The sequence below is a fragment of the Euleptes europaea genome, chromosome 8, assembly GCF_029931775.1.
Source record: "Euleptes europaea isolate rEulEur1 chromosome 8, rEulEur1.hap1, whole genome shotgun sequence".
NCBI classification, from domain to species: Eukaryota; Metazoa; Chordata; class Lepidosauria; order Squamata; family Sphaerodactylidae; genus Euleptes; species Euleptes europaea.
Genome location: NC_079319.1, coordinates 50,378,456 through 50,394,345, shown reverse-complemented (window position 1 = coordinate 50,394,345; position 15,890 = coordinate 50,378,456). Strand labels below are relative to the sequence as shown.

The following is a 15,890-nucleotide window of genomic DNA, read 5'->3' as shown; positions in this document are numbered from 1 at the left end:
CTTTCTAATCTGAGATGAGGTTAATATTTCATCCTTGATCTTCACCTAAAACTTGAGCGCTCTGTTCATTTTTAGAGCCATATGGGTAGCGTTATATACATCCTTTTAGCACCAGCAGTCAATAAAACTCAGTCTAGTCTGTGTGACCTTCATGATCTTGAAACTATCCTGAAAGCAGCAGTATTTGTCAATCAAGGAATTCAAGGGCATGCCACTTCATGAAATCAACTGGGTAACAAGGCCTTGAAAGTCTATGTTTATAATTAAGCAGTAACTACTGTGGGTCAGGTCACTTCCTAGGAATTAATAATCAGCTGCAAGAGTAGAGTGCCCACGTCAACACTTTGGGGCTATTAAGCCCAACAGTCATTCATTTTTCTGAACATGCTGAGATTTTATCATTCTTATGATACTCTTTTTAAATACATGTCCAATATACCCCCCCATTTAAAAAAGTTCATTCTAACTTACACAAAATAATCTGCGAATAAAGGATGTTGTGATTATTGGAGGAAAATTAATTGCTGTTAAGATAGCTAGTAAAAGGAGCAAACTTTTTCCTCTGCTAAATAAAAAGGTACATTTTTTATGCAAATCCAAAGAACACTTTTTCTTCCCCCTGTAGAAATGGAGAGTCAAATTATCCCATCTAATCAAGAATCCGATTAAAATTGAAAGACATTAGTATATTAAACTACCTTTAACATCTAGTAGTCTGCCACTGACTGCTCATTTTGGGGAGGAAAAAATAGTCAACAGTGAAGAAACAACAGATGTCTTTATTCTATCTACTGCATATGTAATTTTCTCAGCTGTCTGTTTTCCCCTCTATCTGAAGTGTCTGACTTAACAGTCATTAACATTTAAAACTACTATATAAATGAAGTTCACCTTAGGTAAGCTTCCCATGCAGTTCAGGGAATATAATGATAAATTATTGGGTTTAATTGGTTACTGGGGAAAACATTAGATTATACTCAGTTGGAAGAGCAGATCCTCTCACTCACTGGCACCAACCACACATGCATACAAATTTAAGGTGGACTGTCTTATTTCTTCTTGCTTACAGACATGCAATGCAAGTCTATACTACTCTGAAATATGTTTTTACTTTGTTCCCAAAGTTGGGATGGGTGGTTATTTCATGCTAGAAATATACTGAGGAGGTAGTTTCTTTCATCAACACACCAGAATAAAGACATTATCTACACATCAGCAGATCACTAGTTATTCAGGGCTGTAAGATACACACAGCAGGAGACCAAAGTACAATACTCTCTCTACTCCAGTGGCCCCAAACTCCAAACAGTAAAAGGGAGGTCATAAGTATTTTAGAGAAGACACATGCTTGTGCAGCCATTCACAAATAGACCACTTCTTCAATCAGCCTTCAGGCTGGCTGATTAGCTGACAAACTCTTCTGAAAGGGTCAGTTTGTACAAAACTGGTATTTCTACTTTGGAAACTGCTCAGGCATGTCATATACCTGTATTCAAAGAACAGAGCTCTTTCAGAGCTTAGACTGAAATCATTGTTAATGCCGGAGACCAGAACACCAGGAGGTTTCAAAGTCAACTGCAGTTTAGGTTGGACTAAAACTGTTGCCCCCACAGTCTTAAGACTTTGGGGGTGCAACACAGCAAGCAGCCCATCTTGCTGTAGGTACTGATGCAACAGGAACGGACAGTGCGTGATTAAAATCAAGTAAATTGAAGCAGCTCTGGAAACAAAAGGACCATTTGCCAAAAAAAAAATGCACCTTTCTCTACTGACGTGGATCTGATCGGTTTCCTGCACTTTTGAGATTAAACACCTCGTTGGCTCAATAATATGACCCTTGAAATATTCATCTAAGCAACTTCTAAATTATTTGTGTCTCTTTAAGCAAGGAAGCAACCAGCATTCCCCAACAGCTATTAACCCTGTATTTGGAAACACACACACATACACAAGTGCATGCCTCACTCTAGCAGAGACCTGGAACTTCACAGATTGCACAGGGTGGGATGGTGATTGTGACAAATTTTTACTTTCTCCTAGAAAGTACAACACTAAAAACCAGAAAACAGGAAGTTGTTGTCTCAAGGGGTGCGGGGGGGGGGGGAAACTAGCAAAATGTCCCAAGCCCGCATCAGGATAGCTTCATGCCTACTGAGCAGCCAAAGTTGCTCTAAAAGTCCACCGAGGGCTCAGCAACAGCCGCTGTTTGCCTGTCAGGACAGCAACACGCACCAACCTTTCGGTAGGTGATCCCGTTATGCTGAGCGGAGCAACTGGAAAAGGTAAAGAAATGGTGTGTATACGACAAAAAGGGAGGGTAAGGATTGGCGGTTTTTTTTGGGGGGGGGGGTTGTTACCTGTGTGGGGGAAACAATAGCAGGTGGACTGAGAGTGGGAGAGTTGGTGCTTCTGTGCCCATTGGCTTCGGGGACGAGGAGAGGCAAGGGGTCGTGCTTCACTGAGACCACCACCACCGAGGCGGCGGCGTCCAAAGGCTCGTCGGGCCTCAGGCAGCGTCTTTTGGGGGAGGCGGAGGGGCCGCAGGCGTCCCCCCCGGCCGCGGCCCCGCCCCCCGCCGCGTGCATGGCCTCGTAGAGGGAGCGCTTGGAGGGCGCGGCGACGACGGGGGCGGCCGTCTCGGCCTTGACGTGAGGAGGGGGCCCGCCGCCGCCGCCGCCGCCGCCGCCGCCGCCGCCGTGGGGAGGAGGTAGGAGTCGGCGGGCAGGGGCGAGGGGCGGGCCCGGCCGTTGAGGGCGTAGCAGCCGCCCCCTCCTCCTGCTGCTGGGGGCAGCCTGGTGCCGATGCCGGCGATGCTGTTGAGGGTGGCGACGGAGACGGCGCCGATGCAGTGGTTGGTGTAGGTCTTGGAGAGCTTGGCGGCCTTGGAGAGCATCTGCATGCGGGTGCCGAGCAGGTTCTTGCCGATGGCCTTGTTCTCGTACCACGTGACGTCGCCCTCGCTGCAGTGGTCGCGGGGCCGCTGGAAGAAGGCCCTGCAGAGCGGGTTGCGCTTGGCCAGGTACTTGACGAAGCTGGCGTAGGGGCAGAACTCGGTGCCGGTCTCGTACATGCGCGGCAGGTTCTCCTCGTCGGCGCCGCCGCCGCCGCCGCCGCCCTCGGCGCGCTTCTTGCTCCAGGCCGACGAGCGCGACTTGTGGTAGGGCCCCAGGGCCTTGAAGTAGACGAAGCGGCGGCCGTCCTCGTCCACGGCCAGCCCGAAGGAGTCCTCCTCCAGCTCGCGCTGGTTCTCGCGGCCGCGCGTGCAGAAGTACATGCAGGTCTCGAACCAGACCTTGTTGAGGAGGCCGAAGGGGCTGCGCGCGCTGAAGACGCTGCAGGTGTAGAGGCGGCGCAGGTCGGCGCGCGTGATGGCCTGCTTCTGCACCACGGGCCCGGCGCCCTGCTCCTCCAGCTTGCGGATGACGGCGGCCAGCGTGAGGTTGGCGGCGCGCAGCTCGGGGTCCTTGGTGAGGTCGAGGGTGCGGCAGTAGGGCGGCTCGTTGAGGTAGCGGTTGAGCGAGCTGCGGATGCTGATGAGCGACGACTTGGAGTAGAGCTGCCCGCTCTTGGAGCGCGCCTCGGCGTAGAAGGAGCGCAGCACCCGGCACAGCGCCGCCTTGTCCAGGCTCTCGAAGTCCGGGCTGTGCGCCTTCTCGCTCAGGTACTCGCGGAAGATGCGCACCGCGTAGCGGGTGGCCAGACGCGTGTTCTCGCTCAGGCGGGCCCGCTCGGGACGCGGCTGCTGCTGCTGCTGCAGCTGCAGCTCCGCCTCGGGGTCCGAGTCCTCCGCCGCCGCCGCCACGTTGCCCGCCCCGCCGCGGGTGCTGAGGGGCGCCGAGGGGACGCCCCCCGCCGGAGCCCCGACGCCGCGGCCGCCGCCCCGGCGGCCCCTGGCGCCGCAGCCGGCGGCCGGGGGGGAGTCCAGCAGCGCTCCGGTGCCCCGGTCCATACGGATCCTACGGCCCGGCTGCTCCTCGGCGTCCCACTCCAGCCCCATCATCACCTCCTCCTCCTCCTCCTCTTCCTCGTCGTCCAGCAACAGGATCCCCCCATCGGCCGCCTCCTCGTCCCCCGTTATCTGCACCTCCTGGATCTCGTCCTCGTCCTCCCCGTCCTCTTCCTCCCCGGCGCTGCAATAGTGCAGGGCCCGGTGGGGGCCACCCCTGCCGCCCGGCCGGACCCCCGCATTGTTCTCCCCGCCGCCGCCGCCGCTTCCTGCGCTGCTGCTGCTGCTGCTGCCGCCGCCGCCCCCGGTGCTCCACTCCCCGCCGCCGCTGCCAGGCATTCTCGCCATATTGCCGTCTCCCTGCCAGTCCTCGGGCAGGGCGCATGCGCTATATTGGACCGCAGCGCTGGAGCGCTTTTGTGTTTAATGACCTTCAGCTACCGGGAGGCAAAGCTGGGCTCTTAAAGGGGCCGCGCTCCCAGTGGCTGCTGTGCGAGGGATAGGGCGGCGGGGGTAGAGAGAGACGGCCCCGCGGGCTGGCACTGCCGCTTGGGAGGCTTCCCCCTCCCCGGCCGAGCGCTAACGCCGTGCAAAAGGGGTAGTTGACATTGGCCCGTGCATGCTGCCCGGTAGGAAGGGCGGCCGGAGCAGGACCGGTTGCACTTACCCAGCGTGGTGCCAGCTGCCGTCCGCTAAGTGATGCCCGAAGAGCGGCCCGCCAGCCCCCAGTCTTTCATGGCTCACGGGAGGATGGGAGATTCTGCCCCCTCGCTGCTGGTGGCCACTGAAGGAATGGGGGTGGGGGGCGAGAACGAGGGGACGGCGGCGGCGGCGGCAGCAGCTGTGACAGCGGCAGGTGAAGAGCGAGGGGGCAGGCGGCTTATCGCACCAGGCAGCTCCTCCCCACTGAAATCTGGCAGCCCGACGCGGAAAGGCGGCATCGCAGCCCCCACTCCGCAGCTGGCACGGCGCTGAGTTCGCTCTGGCAGGAGAGAAAACTTCTCAGATTGTCAGCACTTTTGAGTGACTCGCTCGGGGCCCCCTCCCTTGTCTCCTACTACCCGGCCGTCCCACCTACCATCCCACCCCCCACCCCCCCCATTAAAAAAAGCCACACTGGTTGCATACCAGGCGCGTCGATTTTGCTCCTCCTTGGCTTCACGGCAAAGACATCGGGCAGCCTTAAGGGAGGCAGACACGTTAGGATGCGGCTGGAACCGAGAGGCGGCGAAGCTGGCCGGGCTGCGAGCCGGCTCCTCTGAAAGCGGGGCCCAGGAGGAGATGCAAAGCGGCGCCCGAAAGAGGTTTCCGTCGCCGTCCCTGAGTATTGGGAGCCTTAGAGGACTCCAGGCAGGCTGTGTACCAAAGAAGGAAGCCAGCTTGTTTTCTGTCTGGCGCGAATAAGCCGTAGGAAGCTAGCAGCAAGTAGCACTGGAAGCCGCCAGGGCTAGTAAAACCCACACAGTCTGCAGCCAAGAGGCAAATCTAGAGCTATTCCCAGCCTGCGGGGACAAGCAGCTGCAACGCGCACACACACAAGGCACAGCCCTAGCCCTGCAGAGCATAGCCATCAACATTCTCTGCCGCTCTCTCTCTCTCTCTCCCACATACACAGGCTCATTTACTCCCTCCCCGTTCTCTCCTGTGCCCCCCCCCCATCCTCAAGCCAATTTCTAGGTTTTCAAGCAGGCATCTACCCCCTCAGGCAATACGGGACTCTGCAAGCCCTGGCGCTGCTGAAAACCGCCCTGAAGTTAGTACCCGCTGGAATCACCAATTTCCCCCCTTTCTCTCCCCCCCTTTTAAGTTCATTTCCACAAACACTTCCAGATGCCACAAATGCTTCCTTAACTTGAAGCTACTGCTGAGGCACTGGTTCTTTCAACCGGCTCCTGTTAACACTTCCCAATGCTTTACCCCCTTTATTTCAAAAGGAGGATAGGGTACCGGGGGCAATTTCATTCACAACAAAAGCAGATTGATGCTAAGAGAAGCAAGCCGTGTGCATGTAGATATCCAGCAATGGAATACTGTTACCAGGGAATGTTCTGTGAATATACCTGCCCCCACCCCCTCACACACAAACACAAATACAGTTTCCTCTCCTATTTGGTTACACTAAACCAGTGGTTCCCAAAGTGGGCAATAGCACTCCCTGGGGGGGGGAATACCTAGGGGGGCACTAAGAGGCAAGGGAGCAGCAGGGGGGTGCTATAGGTGGGCCCCTTCAACTGTGTTGTTGGATAGGGTAGGGGGCGGTGGGGTTGACTTTATGGAACCAAGGGGGCAGTGGCCGGAAAAGTTTGGGAACCACTGTACTAAACTATCAACATCGTTTCTTTGCATTGTAGCTCACATTAAGTGTTAACTCAGCCCCCCCTTTTTTTAGTAGTGTTCTTTCACCTGGAACAAAATTGTGGGGAAATCCTGTCAAGCTACTGACAAGTCACAACCAGCAATCGTAACACCCCAGCTATGATTCACAGATAAGGCCAGAGATGACAGTTTATTGCTGGTCTGATCCCTAAAATGGTTGAGAGGTTATTTGACAGAAAGGAAATGTTGTTCAAAACAAACAACAGCCCAACAACAACTCAAAGTATGCAAGACATTTTGGGAAAACCACATGACAGCTCAAAACAGACCAAAAGCAGAACTTCATTTTTGAAGTCTTCAGAAATCCAAGAAAATTACCTAACTGTAATATTCTAAAATCAAACTAACAACATAATTTGTGTAGCACCAGGAAGGGAAAAGAACTGAAGTCTATCTCAAGGAGCAAACTTTGAATGCTGAGTTTAAAGGAAAAAAACACACAGTTATACTAAACATGCTGCTGGGGGTGGGGAGCCCCATAAATTAAAGCGTGTTTCCTCAGAATTCTTAGTGGGTTCAATGGGACTTTGATAACATTTTGAAAAAAGGACCAACAAAAGGAAGCCCTGATGCTGCATTTCCTATATGCACACCGTCTGAAAATTCAGAACAACAACATAATCCCAACCAATCCATAACATAGAAACCAGACAAACCACTGCAACACTGTATTTTACTAGTCCCAGGCTGACAAGGTGGCCCAGAAGGATACTATGATTGATGCTATCAAAAGCCATGGATAACAGCCAATTCCTGAGCTCTGGCTGGGGCTGAAAGAGCTCAGGAGGCACGCAAGAGGCTGCGCTGGTGTCCGGGCCACTTGAGCCATGGATGCCAGTGTTGGGGCGCTCATGCCATCATCCGGGCGCTGCTGCGGCAGTGCAGCCCAGGGACACCAGCATAGCCTCGTGCTGGCGTCCTCGGGGGGGGGCATTCCTGGGGCGGTCCACGGGAGGAGGAGCCTTTAGGCGGCCTCCTAAGCCCTTACTGGCCAGGAACACCCCCTTTGCCCTTACCTCAAGATAGCCACCTTTTTTAGGTGGCGTATCCCCATGGAACCCAATGGAGCTGTTCCACAGGACTCAAAGGTAAGGGCAGGATTTTGCTTCATTGTGTGTGTGGGGGGTGAATCCTCCTTTGGAGGCAGCGTGGCGGCGCTGCCTCCAGCCACCAGTGCAGCCCCTTCCCTCAGGTATGGGCTGTCCGTCAATGAATGTTTCCATAATCAAGTTCCCACTGCGGGTCATCCCAAGGAAAACTAATAAAGTTTCAGATCAATTCCTGCAATTTTATGTAATAGCAACACTTTATTTTTTTATTTTTTCCACATCAAGTTGCAGTGGACTTATGGCAAACCCTTAGGGTTTTATAGGCAAGAGGCGTTCAGAGGTGGTTTGCCTCTGCATAGTGACCCTGGTATTCCTTGGTGGTTTCCCATCCAAATACTGACTAGGGCCGACCCTGATTAGCTTTCAAGATCAGGCTAGCCTGGGCCATCCAGATCAGTACAGGAACACTTTATCATTATTTGAGTATTTATACCCCATCTTTCTATTTAAAAACAAATACTCAAGACCGTTTACAATATTAAACTATTAAAATCCAAACAAAATGGTTAAAACTAGAGAACATCTGTGAAAAACTTGCAAGAGCTGGGGACAAGTGTCATGGGCTTGAGCGATAGCCTGTCCCTGTGGTATTCCTATGAATCTTATGGGTAAAGCATAGAAGTAAGAGGCTTATTTCTCTGAACCGAATTGATGTAAAAGTAAAGTGGAGTAAAGGTCATGCTGGTTAAAACTATTCGGAGATGAATAAAACTGCAAAACTACAAGGTTAAGATATGCAATGTCGCCTGCTTGATGGTTGAGTCTGGAATAATATCAGCATCGCTTATCCGAGGTGCTTTTACCCCTTCTTAACAAGAAGGTCATTTCTGCCTGGAAGTTTAGTCCCTCTGAAAAGCTGCCGTGTGAGGAGGGAATAATGCTAACCTAATGACTCAGACCTAGTCTTCAAATAGTATAACAGATGGTGACCTTGCACTTGTGACTTAATGCCAGGAATATGGTAGTGCTTTTCTTCACAGACCAAGTGACAATAGCACACCACCATCATGTGTGACCAAGTGCAGGGATATGGGCAACCCAGGGCAGAAGCTTCTAGCCTCTCATCTCAGATGACCACTGGTCTGAGAGAATAAAAGCCAGAACCAAACTGCCAGAAGGCAGAGAGAAGGAGGACAGCTGAAAGCTGTCTGGCCTTGCTCTCCCCACATCCCCAAAGATGTAAAAATTGGAAGAAGGAGTTGACGGAAGATGGCTTAGGCTGTCTGACCTCACTCTCCACATCTTCAAAGATGTAAAACTTGGAAAGAAATGTTGGTAGGGGACAATGCTATTGTCTGGCTATCAATCTTTCTCTGTCTCTTGCGTGAGACTAAAAGGGAGTAACTGGAGAACAGCTGAAGCTGTTTAGCCTTGCTCTCTCCATCTTGAAAGATGTAAAACCTAAGGAGATTGAAGGAACACGACTCTGGTTGTCAAGCTTCACTCTTATCATCTCTTGCGAGTGAGTTCTTGGAGGGCAACACTGTTGTCTGGCCATTTGCTCATTCTATTTCATATCTTGCGTGATATGGAACTCTACCATTTCACAAGCTTTTTGTGAGAATGGGAAAGACTCTCTTTGAGAGGGATTCATGTCCAGATGACCTGCTAAGGCTGGATGTCTGGAATGAATGCTTGTGGACTATTCCATATGGTGGAGGCTCTTAGTATTCCTACTAACCTTATTGTGGGGTCTAGGAGTATTGGATCAGTTCCATATTTGGAAACACTGACATCTCATTAATCCTAGCAAGGATTGATGGGTTCTCACTGAGTGATCTAAATGGTCTGACTTGGCTTTCCTTGAGAAACATGGAAGTAGTGAAACTTAAGTTACAGAACTGGTCTCTTCAGTTCTCAGAATCAGAAACAGGATTCTTAGATACTTAGAGATTCCTCTAAGCAACCAGAGATATCTCTCAGGGTAAAGAGTCAGAGGTTTCCTCAACAACACAGGGGAAGCTTCTACACTCAGTGACAATAAGTGGCATACACAGTATGCATACACAGATTACATTATATAGAGAGAGCTATAGAGCTCTTACCTGGAACTAAGGTTCATACAGGTTCTCTCTACATATTGAATTTAAAGCTACATATAGTCTTGTAAATTACTGACTTCAGCTTTACAAGAATCCGCTGTCTCTAATATAGAACAGTATTCCAATGAACCAAAAGCTCATTAAGTATTTTGGACTATAGCTCTCAAATAAACTAAAAACCAGAGAATCAAAGATATGGTCAAGACATAGAAACATGAGTTAGGTCCTTTACAAATCTCCCTAAGCTAAGCATATGAGCTGGAGAGATTTGGAAATAGTATAAGGTTGTACTTGGTTTAATACAATTTATGTTTTATATTCTAGGTACTCTGAATTAAGATGCTTTTAACTATAATAGGTCTCTTCCCATTGTACTAATCATATTTTAACAGGATTTCTGTAACTGTTATATTCTTGAATGAAATGAAGTTACAAGTTCAAGGTTTGAACTCTCATAGAGAGAAATATAAAGAAACATAGAAAGTGCTTATAAAGATTGTTTGAAACTGCTTGCATATATCATAATGTATTTTATGACATGTTTTGAGAGTGTAAATATTCACATGCATATATATATATTATGTGAAATAAATGTTAAAGGAAGTCCATTGTTTATAAATTTTCTGGCACACTTCAATAGAAAGCCTACAGTAGTAGGAATTATCATTGACTCCTGTCTGTGAGGTCTCACTGAATAAGGTTACTCCCCTCTGCTTCCTAGGACAGGGCTCCTTCTCCAAGGGAGATATGCAACCAAGCCTGAGATGTAAAATCCCCCCAGAGCTTAAAAACGTTTACTAAAAGGTTGCATTTAAGACAAAGCAAAAAAGTGCAATAGTGCTTAATAACAGTTACAGTTCTCAGTAACAGTTCTCAAAACAATGAACTGTTTGCCTGAACTTTGGTCACAGAAAAATATTCCCTTGGGCTAGCAGTACAGGGAAGCCACGCAAGAAAATAACAAGTTAATCCCTAACATGACTACTTTAAACTAGTCAATACATCACGTACTGTCCTCGGTCTAAACCCTGGGCCAACAAACCCACACTCCCTGCATGAAGGTCCAGTTTCCCATTCCCAGCAACTATAGGGAATGTACAATGAGCTTTTAGGGAGAAGAGTTTTATATGGTTCCTAAAGATTGGTGACAATTTCCCTCCAGAATGAGCAAATGCCATTCCTGAGTAATTGGGATTTGGGGCAGGAAGGGAAGGACTAGTCCCTCCTGCCCATAGAGTGAAATTCTCCATTAAGCTTATGGCGCTTATTAAGGAGTCCAAATGCCTAACGTGACTGCCCTGAGTTCTTAGAAAGGTCACTTCAGCGAGAGGGGACCACTAAGCCTGCAAAACCACAATAAAGCCATGGCTTCAAATTTATTACAGAGGAGAAAAAATATTTTCAGCTGTTGCTGAAGGCCTGTAAGAAGAAACCATTCACAGGTAAAGGGACAGTGAGTGCCAAACAACAGAGGGCAGTGTTGGAATGGGTGGAGGTAGGGTTGCCAACATGTCTGGAGGAAAAGATCATAGAAGGGTTGGGAGGGACCACCAGGATCATCTAGTCCAACCCCCTGCACAATGCGGGAAACTCACAACTACCTCCCCCCGCCGCACCCCAGTGACCCCCACTCTATGCCCAGAAGATGGCCAAGGTGCCTTCCCTCTCGTCATCTGCTTAAGGTAATAGAATCAGCGTTGCTGACAGATGGCCATCTAACCTCTTCTTTAAAACCTCTAGGGGAGGAGAGCTTACCACCTCCCGAGGAAGCCTGTTGCACTGAGGAACTGCTATGACTGTTAGAAAATTCTTTCTAATGTCTAGACGGAAACTCTTTTGATTTAATTTCAACCCATTGGTTCTGGTCCAACCTTCTGGGGCAACAGAAAACAACTTGGCTGTGGCACCCTTCTCTATATGATAGTCCTTCAAGTACTTAAAGATGGTTATCGTATCACCTCTCAGTCTTCTCCTCTTCAGGCTAAACATACCCAGCTCCTTCAACCTTTCCTCATAGGACTTGGTTTCCAGACCCCTCACCATCTTTGTTGAGATCCTGCTCTTTTAATACTGGCTCAATGGGTGAAATTGGGCAGCTGAAGCTTTTCATGGTTTGGTGGTAAGTAATATCACTTGGTAAATAATAGCCTATTAAGCCTCTATTAAAGGGATGGGACATTACCCCCTCCCGTGGAGGCAGTCTGCCAGCTACCTTGCAGCCAAGCAATTTAGAGACTTTTGTATTGGCACCTGGAAGTACACTAGCAAACAGTTGGCGCAAGATTGGAGTAATTTGCTCACCAAGCCCAGTCCCTGTTAAGTATTCTGGCTGCTACCTTCTGAACCAACTCAAGCTGCCAAACCATCTTGAAAGGCAGCCTCACGCAGAGTGCATAACAGTTGCCCAGGAAGGTATGGTTGCAGACATGTCGGTTTATTTCTCCTGAGCCCAATTCAAGGTGTTGGTTTTGACCTTTAAAGCCCTACATGGCTTGGGACCAGGGTGTCTGAAGGACCATTTTTCCCATATGTTCCTGCCTGGGAATTAAGAAAACAGGGAGAGGCCCTCCTGACTGTTCCATCAATCAAAGAAGCTTGTTTACAGGATACACGAGAGGCCCTTTTCAGAGACAGCTCCATGATTATGGAACAACCTCTACAGGGAGGTGCACCTGGCCCCCTCACTTTCAATATTTAGGAGGTAATTGAAGACAGGTTTTTAAGGACCATATTTGGTTAATTTTACTAGTAGTCCTGAGTTGTGATTTTTAAATTTTTGTTTTAATAAAACATTTTATTTTATGCATTTTACCTATGTTGTAAGCTACTTTGAGCTCTGTAAGGAAGAAAGGCAACTAATAAATGTTTCAAATAAACGGGCATTCGCATGGGCAGCCAAGGGTCAAGGAGGCATATAAAAGCATGTTCAAGCTGCAAACTTACTCCTTCACCCAGTGCAAATTGAACACCTATTCCTAGATCAGCACTAGGGCCAACCCACAGGACCTGTAATTTTATACAGATTTAATTTCAGTTTGTTGACCCTCATCCAGTACCTGTGGCTTCCATACAACAGTTTAGATTATCCAAAGGTTCCCTAGGTCTCGATGGAAACATCTCCGTCCCTGGATGATCTCTCCCAGTGGGAGATAATACGGAACCGTGTGAAAGTTTCAGATCTCCTATGTATTTTTTTTTATATTGAAGACGAGGGGTTCCAAAATGACTGGAATAGTGGAGAGGAGGTGTTAAACCCTTCTTATTGTAATATTTTCTTAATATAGTTGCTGCTATCCCCATGGTGGGGATTTAGATTGTGAAGATAGTGTAGGGAAAATAATTAGATGTCATTGTACACTTGTAGCCCCTGGGGTTGTTTTACAATTAACAACAAATCTGGTTCTCCCATATAACTGGCTTTGCCTTATAAGCAGAAGTTTCAGTTGCAAGCAAAGATGCGGTTTTGAGGGATAAATCAGCATGTTCCCGTTTATAGTCTGATGGCACCTGCGCAGCAACTTTGCAGAAGCTAAGGGGGTATAGATGTGGTCAGTGCTTAGAAGGGATTCCTCCCGGGGAACCCTAGGTATCCTACCTCGAATCCCTTGGTGAAAGGGAATATAAATGCTATAAGTACAATCCTAAACAATGGCACACCCTGTTAAGCCTATTGACTTCAATGGACTTTGCAGAGCAATCCTGAAGGGAGGTAGTTGAGTGACGGCCAGGGATGGCGCAGTCTTCTGAGAGGCTTCATGGGCCATAAATAAAAGTAAAAACTCTACTTTTAGGAAAACGCATGAAACTCTCCCATTGAGTTTCACAGGGCTACTCCATCTATTTCGCAGGCATAACTCAGTGCCTGCAAAATGGCACGTTCCTGGGGCAAAAGGGCTGTGAAAGCTGCCTAAAGGCAGCTCCGCCCCCTGGGAACACCCCCGAGGATGCCAGCACAAGCACTCACACAAGAAAAACACTGCTGGGGAAGCAGTACCAGGGCACAAGATTCATGCTGCCGCATCGCTCCCTAGAGCCAGTGTAAATCACCCTGCGCCAGCATCCATACCACTTTGGACGGAGCTAGTGGCACGGACGCCGGTGCTGGGGTCACACCGGCTCCTAAGTGGCTCTGCCCCCCTTCAGAATTGCATGGTTAAAAGGGTGTCACTCTGCTTAGGATTGCACTGTAAAAATCTCTTACTCTAACCTACCACTTGTTAGAACCTTGCCAATAAAAACTTTCATTCTTACTCAACACATTGCCCACTTACATCATATTGAAATAGTAGTTTTTACCTGTTACTACAAATAATTAAGAATGTTATTCTTCAAATAGATGCAATTTAAAAACAAACTATAATGGGCTTTTTCTGCATGGGTTTTCTCATCAGTTATGGCTTTCATTCATCCCCTGATTTCTGCATGCAGTTTTGTGCCTTTAGTCCCCCCCACCCGGTTTCCCCCCAGTTCTTTTGAGACTGGTTTTACGCTGATCTTTTTCTGGAAGCTAATTTTAAGTCACCCTTTTCCCTCGTGTATAATGTTTCTGTCAGTTTTCTTTGTCCCAACAACTCCCACCATCCTCCAGCCCACATTTTGATGAGTGGACTATCGAGGTCAAACCACTCCCCCCCACCCTGAAGTTAAGTGATTCCGGGGGGGGGGGGTTGTGTGTAAAAAATCACTAAAATACCAGTATATTGATATACCATTGTAATGATAGGCTAAGCAGGTTCTCTGAATTTCAAGCTTTCATTTTTTTAAAAAGTAAGTCTAGCCCTTTCCCTTTTGGAGACATAAGGAAAAAGGTATATCTCTGCAAGGAAAGGGGATAGAAACTTACTTCAAAAAATAGAAGCTGTGAATTCAGAGAACCTGCTTAAGCTATCATTACAATGGTATTTATTTATTTTATTAGTATTGTATCCTGCCTGCCGCAGCAAAGCTGATTTATAGATATATATAGGTATACAAATATATTGATATTGTAGTGCCTTTAAAGAAATAATGCAGCCATGATATCAATGTATCAATAGAAACATGTGCCAAAAATAAAGGAGGATGCTGTGAAGCCACCAATAATGCTATTGATGACAGCACCCTCCAAAATCCTGATTATTTAAAGCATGTGTGGATCAAAATAAGCTAACTCAACAACTGTAAAAATGCACAGGGAGAGCAAATGTGTGGAAGAACCTTGCCCAAACCAATTCCAATACTTGTGGTCAACTTCCAAGAAAATCAGGAGTAAAACAAGTGTGTAGTAAAGTTACAAAGCTGGACATTAAAGATAACAAAAATAAAATGAATTAAAGGTTAAGAAGTTGCAACATTTTATTATTTGTGTACTGACAACAAAAAAATGTTGCCTATATGTTTCAATTAGATAGGCTGTAATTACATATTTAATTGCTTTTTTAAAAAGTTAAGCAACAACAATCTTACATAGCATAATTACTCAACATGTGAAGTTTTCTATCACTACATCTTCATGACTGAAGTTTCCTCTACTGAAACGATTGTCTCAAAGCTATTGAAAGCAAAGAAGCCACACACCCTTACGCTTCCAGTTCTGCCAACTGTGGTGGCAGAAGAATCTACGGAGATACTCATAATACATATGCAGTCAAGGTCTCTGTGTGTAGTTTTGGAATCTTGATCCCTGATCTGTCCCTTTGCTTGGTGGGCTCTAATCCACCAAATCTTATGTCATACAATAAATAAGGGTGCTTTCACACATGCTGAATAATTCACTTTCGATCGACTTTCAACGCACTTCGCATCTGGATATTAATTTGTGAAATGGAAAAATCCACTTGCAAACGATCATTAAAGTGCACTGAAAGTGGATCGAAAGTGCATTATTCAGGACATGTGAAAGCACCCTAAGTCTTTATGGTGACACAAGATTCCTTTTGTCCCTTTTGCTACAGCTGAGTGGCACAGCTACTGCAGGGATTTGGTTTAGCTTGTGGTCTCCTTAAGGAAAGACAACTTAGAGCTTTGGAAGCGGAAATACTTATAAATGGAAGTGCAAAATATGTGTATCTAGTAATTTTAAAATTTGTGACTTCCACAGAGTTGTGCAGGACTATGGATACAAACTGATCAGAAAAAAATGTTGGCTCCGCTGCCTCCTGTACCTCTTAACAGCACCTTGATAGTCTGATATCTTTCATGGCACAGAGGTAAATATTATCACTCACTGATAACAGCAGAAAACAGGTACACCTGTAGGAATCAGCTGAAAATTTGGCAACCCTATACAATAGCCTTAGCATATTTTTCAGGGTTTCTCGTTTTAGGAAGGGAGCTACTCCTGTGTGTGACAAGCAAAAATTCTCCCCTGGCTTGTAGATACATGGAAGAGTCAGCTTCACCTACTTTGCTGTTGTAGTCTCACAACCCTTTAAAGTA

General features: G+C 47.6%; 1 protein-coding gene across 2 annotated transcripts in view; it reads right to left on the bottom strand.

Annotated features, from left to right (window-relative positions):
- Window positions 1–15,890, bottom strand: part of KCTD1 (potassium channel tetramerization domain containing 1) — a 96,551-nt gene that overhangs the window by 53,374 nt on the left and 27,287 nt on the right. Inside the window, exon 1 of one of the 2 annotated variants that reach the window (XM_056853993.1) lies at window positions 5,075–5,154. The exons of the other annotated variant lie outside the window; for it this stretch is intronic. The gene's annotated coding sequence lies outside the window, so the exon portion shown is untranslated. Of the gene's footprint in view, window positions 1–5,074; window positions 5,155–15,890 lie in introns of those variants that run through there. 2 annotated transcript variants of the gene reach the window in all.